Below are 6,333 nucleotides of genomic sequence, written 5' to 3'. Positions count from 1 at the left end.
CTGCTAATATCTCACGGATGAATAGCTACATATAGTCAGAGGAAAATCCATATTAATGAAGTTTTTTTTTTTTTTTGAGATGGAGTCTCACTTTATCGCTCAGGCTGGAGTGCAATGGAGTGATCTCAGCTCACTGCAACCCCTCTGCCTCCTAGGTTCAAATGATTCTCCTGCCTCAGCCTCCCTAGTAGCTGGGACTATAGGCACACGCCACCATGCGCAGCTAATTTTGTGTTTTTAGTAGAGATGGGGTTTCACCAGTTTGGCCAGGCTGGCCTTGAACTCCTGCCTTCAAGTGATCTGCCTGCCTCGGCCTCCCAAAGTGCTAGGATTGCAGGTGTGAACCACCATGCCAGGCCTTAATGAAGTTTTTATTGTAAAAAATTTTGTATCCTTCTCTAATATAAATTACATACCTTCTTCCTTTATGTGTAACCTAACAACCATTAGTTTATCTCAGGCACATTTTAATAGATGTCTAAAAACCTAAAGAAAAAATACTTTTTCAATAATCAGATTTAAGGAACATTTCCCAAAAAGAACCACAAAGTATTGCATTACTTATTATATTTTGAAGATTGATTTTGACTTTTTTTATACTACCAACAAGAACAAAATCTCCATTAAAATATATGCAAAATATTTTTTCACCATTTGACTCTGATCATTTTTTTCATGATTGTCTTCCAGTCGTCTGTTTTGTATTCCCATTTTACTTTGCTACAGGTAATTTTATATAGACTTTTCTGAATGGTGCATCCACTTTAAAATCTGGGTGCATATTTGCATGAAAGCATTTACAGAAAATAAAGACAATCCTATGATGAGTAGAAATCACTGAGATCTTTAATAAAAACAGTGCGGTTTCTTAAGAGAGTGATTCACTGCCAAATTAGAAAGAGATGGGGTTGTATCTAACATGAATACGTTCTATGCTCAGGGTATTGAGAAGAAATTGTACTCATCAAGTTCTAACAATGTTTAGAAACTAGAGGTAAGCCCCACTGTTTCCCAGGAAGTGCAGTAGTTTAAATGAAAACTCCTCCATACTGCTGGGACTTAATTGACCACACATGGTGGAGAATGTGAGCTAAAGAACTCAGTGGAATACGTTCAGTTTCTCTAAGTGAGAAGTTGTCCAACTTAAACAGGAAAGAGCAAAATGTGAATGCTAGAGGATGGAACAAAATTGTTGTAATTTCTAAGGTGAAAATACTTGCCTTTGTATTTTCTTTAGATTTTCATATAGAGATGGAAAAAGCAACAAAGGACAACTGAAAAAATTGCACTTAAAGTAAAGCAGGGAAAAGTTTAAAAATAGAACCATGACAATTAAATGGAAAAATGATTCCTGAAATTTTATTTTTTATAATTAATGCTAAGTTCAATTAGCAATGATGGGTATGTTTTGCTTAGTGCGCATTAACCATGTAAAACCCTCATGTAACCATAATATTCATCAATCACGATTATGCTCTTAGATTTATAATCAAATTAGCTGTTTATTTACATAACATAAGTGTTTTTCATTGGGTGATATTAGCATTCTGAAATGGTGTTAATAGGCCTGGAGAAACAAAACATTTAAAAAAGAGATCCAAATGAGAACAGCAAAAGCTAATAAAGTGTTAAGGTGACAAAAAACTATTCATACAGAATAGTCTACTACTATGATGGAGGTTTTATAGATGCAAGATACATATTCACACATATATGTAACATTTTTCCCTTTGGTAGGTAGAAGATGAAGTAGAATACCAACATAAGAGTAATATGACTGGTTTCCAGTCTTTGATCTGCCACTAGTTTGTGACCATAGGAAAACCATCTTAACTTTTTTTCTGAACCTCTGTTGTTTTCATTTAAAAGAATGGAGAAGTGTTACAGCTCTTTTAAAATTTATCTAACAGGTTTTCTGTTTTTTAACTAGAAAACTCCCCATGGGAAAAAAAAATAGCGAGGAATCATATTTTCCCAGACAATTTCTTATGAGAGCCAGATAAGATTATGCATATCAGCTCATGGTAAAAGGCAGTAAACCAGTATCAATTAAGAAACAATTTAGGGCTGGGTGCAGTGGCTCACACCTGTAATCCCAGCACTTTGGAAGGCTCAAGAGGGTGGGTTACTTGAGCCCAGGAGTTTGAGACCAGCCTGGGCAACAAGGCAAAACCTTGTCTCTACAAAAAATACAAAAATTAGCCAGGTGTGGTGGTGTGCACTTGTAGTCCCAGTGACCTGGTAGACTGAGGTGGGAGGATGACCTGAGCCTGGGAGGTCGAGGCTGCAATGGGCCATGATCGCGCCACTGCACTCCAGTCCACCTTTCTTTTTGGGTCTCAGTGAGCTACTGAAAACTCTGTTGTTCATATTGTCCTTTCCAAAAGATGGTGACTAAATCATTTAAGTTAGACAGCCAAGATTTAGCTCTGAGAACTAATTTTGGCTTATTGTACTCAACATATTTAAGACTGTCAGCAGTTTTTGTTCTCTCCAATGTTTAATAAGGTCAGGAGTTTAAAAAGAGAGCAATTTTCTTGATAAAGTTTTTCCTTCTTTTCCCTTTGGGAAACATCACTGTGCCTAACTGCTTTAATGCTGAAGTTGGCAGGACTTGCAGGTTGGGAGCAAACAATAAAAAGTCCCTCGCTGAGACAGACTGTATGGAATGAATGCCCTGGGGAATTACACCCCTGCCCAACCCCCTCTGACCCCCCCAAATCAAAGGCCAGATGGGCTCTAGACAAACCCTGGGAGTGTGGGCAGTCTGGGGTAGTGGAGGCCAGCTGCTGTTCTAGGAAATTCCCTCTTTCTGAAAGACACATGGGAACCCTGTTTCGGTATCCAGAACAGTGCTGAAATGGTCAGAAACAGGACTAAAGTTGGTGGACTTTGCGTATGTACAGACAGAAACATCCTACTTTCCAAGGAGCTGAACTCTGAGGGTCATTTATCTGTGGGATTCAGGGTACACTAAAGGTTTCTAGCTGAATTGGTTCTCATAACTTTTGTTGCATGTCTTACCTTTATGAAAAAGGCCTTTTCCAACAAGCTTATTTCATTGAAGGATTATTGTCAGTCAGCTGAGCACGATGGAATGAATTTTGTTTGTTGTAAGGGCAAAGAAGCAGGCTAAAGAGGATGTGGTGAAAGATTCTACTTCCTGTCTATTCAAAGGATGTGAATAGACAGTTTACATAACAGAAAATTCAGTAGGCTCACATATGGTAAATCATACAGCTTCGTTTGCAAATAACAAAATACACATTAAAAAAGTTATAGCATCTTTGAAAACCTATTAAACTCACAAAAATAAACAGAACCCCAAAATTCAATTATTTCTTGTGAGCAATGTGTCCAGGTTGTATGCTGTGGTGAAAAGAATGTTGCATTTGGAATGCGAAGACTTAAATGTAACACAGCTGTGAGCAAGTTATTTACTTTTCTGAAGCTCAATTATTTTCTCATCTATAAAGGGTGGATAATAATATCTATCAACCTTATGAAGTTTATAATAGATTCATATAGGTGAATGGAAGAAATTTTCAAATGGTAAAGCACTGTATAAGTATGTTTTTTGTTTTTAATCAACAAATCAATAAGAGAAGTGACAAATTTTAGTTACTTATCCTTTTCAGAAGCATGTGGAATACAATTTATGAATGCACTAATTGTGTTTGGCAATTTCCCTTTTAGACATTGATGATGAACTAGCTAAATAAACCATCTCAAAATGTGGGAATTACTTATTAAAAATTACAGTGTTGTGGGCTCTATCACTACACTGACATTAAACTCAGATTTCACTGAGTTTATTTTGTTGGGTGATTTCATCAATGTTAACATAATTTAATCCACAAAATAATCATAAGTGGTAGATGTTATTCTTTCTATTTTAAAAATGGGAAACTAAAAGTCACCCAAGTTCTTAGTTGACTGATGCTTACATAAAATGATATTGAGTTGAAAAAAACTAAAAACAAAATGGTGTATGTGCATTTTACTTAACATTATATATGAATATGACGACCTTAATGAATGGAAGACAATTTGAAGAAATACAAATGTTTAGACCTAAGTACCTAAATACTTTTTATCATAATTCTTTTTTAATTCTAAGAAAAAAGTGATTTTGTATCCTGGAACTTTGCTGAAATTGTTTGTGACAACTAGGAGTCTTTTGGAGGAATCTTTAGGGTTTTTTAGGTATAGAATCATATTGCCAGAGAATAGAGATAAATTGACTTTCTCTTTTCCTATTTGGATGTCTTTCATCTCTTTCTCTTGCCAGATCACTCTGGCTCGGACTTCCAGTACTATGTTGAATAAGAGTGGACATCTTTGTTTTGTTGTGGTTCCCATTACTGGTGAACTGAATTTTTAAAAATATGCTATATATACACCATGGAGTACTATGCAGCAATAAAAAAGAATAAAATCATGTCCTTTGCAGCATCATGGTTGCAGCTGAAGGCCATTATTTTAAGTGAATTAATGCAGGAAGAGAAAATCAAATACCGCACGTTGTAACTTGTAAGAGGGAGATAAACAATGAGTACACATGAGCATAAAAATGAAAACAGACACTGGGGACTTGAAAAACAGTGGAGGGGGAAAGGGTTGGAAAACTACTTATTGGGTACTACGTTTACTATTTGGGTGATAGGTTAAATAAAAGCCTACACCCAGCATTACACAATGTATCTATGTAATAAACCTACAAATGTACCTCCTGAATCTAAAATTTAAAAAACATTCTAAGAAAAAAATAATATCCTCCCAGGAAATTTTGTTGGTATGATTAAAACAAAACAAAGCACCATTACCCAAGGGAAAATCAGTTTAAAAATCATTTAAACTCTGAAAGATACTATTATAACTTAATAACAAACAAACCTTACTACAAACAGAGACACTATGACCCAAACCAACACTTGGGGGCAAGGGGAGTTCAGACTATAACCTCACTAAAAACTATAAGAAAAATGGCACTGGTGAATAATTACTCACTTATCACCCCCTAACAAAGACAGGAACACAACCCCAGGGCATTTTCCTGTGTCAATTAACAGTTAATATGTTATCTGCTCAGTGACATTAAGATGTGATTCTCAAAACCTTTTACAAAGACATTGGCTTTGATGAGTGACAGACAACAAGCCCCAGCAGGCTGGTGAAAGGAAATTCAATTATATCGCTTCTAAATTGTGCATCCTCTGGGTTTAACTCAGAGATGCAAACACCAAAGAATAAAACTCGACCCTAGATTTCTTTTCGGAAATGCTGACTGATTTCACAATTTTGTCCTTGCTAGAGAGGGGCATGCTTCTGGGCAATCAGGTGGTACAACCCGCAGGACAGTGAATGCCGTTGAATAAGGAGTGTGAGGGCTGGCATTTACTGTTTAAGAGGCATTTCAAAGAGTAGCAAATCACTTAGGGCCTCGATAATTCTACACATAATAGAACAAGGGTAGAGATGGCTTTTGTCTATGAAATAATTCAAGAAACAGCTGTTCTCTTTATTTATTCAAGTAGACTGGTTTCCAAGATTGGGGTTCATGCATCTCAGAGATTGGCTACAGACAATCATCTGGTGTCTAGAGAGAAAATACCAGAACTTATATATTATTTATTTTTGTCTGAAAATGTAAGAAAGAGATTAAGCTTCCTAGCACATATGGAACGGCCTGGTGCTGACACTGCCCAGCACCCTTTGTAGGTCTGTATTTTAGACTGTCTTGTATCTTGGACAGTGTGGGAGTTTGCCTGAGAGGGGAATGGAGTTCCACAAGGTGGAGGTGGGGAGGGGACCATTGTTTCCACCTTTTTATTTGCTTTCAGACTTTCAAAGTAGGGCCTAGTAAGTGGCTTTACAGATTACACTATCTTGTTTTAACAAAATGTATGCTCACCACATAGACAAGTAGCTAGAAAACGGCTCTTGCAGAGAAACTGCAGATTTAAAAACCTAATAATGTAAGAACAAATGTACAATTCCATCGTAGAGGTGGCTTTTTGCTTACTTTGCCATGTGACAAGAGAAAAGCAATGAGTGAGCCAGATCTATTGAGTTAACATAATCTTTTTTTCATTGATCAAGAATATTATTGAACATGTGGATTCACACAATTGTTAATGAGGGTCCTCACTCCAAGTTTCTGTTTATATTGAGTATTCTGTGGCTTTGGTACTTACCTCTTTCAGCTATGATAGCTCTGTGTGTTTGCTAGGGCTGCTATAACAAGGTGCCACAGACGGGGTGGTTTAAACAAAAGAAATTTATTTCCTTACAGTTCTGGAGGCTGGAAGTCTGAGATCATGTTGTCAGCAT

General features: G+C 36.6%; 1 non-coding gene across 1 annotated transcript; it reads left to right on the top strand.

Moving 5' to 3' along the window:
- The first annotated feature begins 1,876 nt into the window (after positions 1-1,876).
- Positions 1,877-1,939, top strand: LOC112135952 (U7 small nuclear RNA). The gene has a single exon (XR_002917171.1). It is a non-coding gene; the product is annotated as a U7 small nuclear RNA (small nuclear RNA).
- Positions 1,940-6,333: the final 4,394 nt, after the last annotated feature.

This window comes from Pongo abelii, chromosome 10 (genome assembly GCF_028885655.2).
Source record: "Pongo abelii isolate AG06213 chromosome 10, NHGRI_mPonAbe1-v2.0_pri, whole genome shotgun sequence".
Lineage (NCBI taxonomy): Eukaryota > Metazoa > Chordata > Mammalia > Primates > Hominidae > Pongo > Pongo abelii.
Note: the sequence above shows the minus strand (reverse complement) of the source record. Positions and strands in the feature narration are given on the sequence as shown.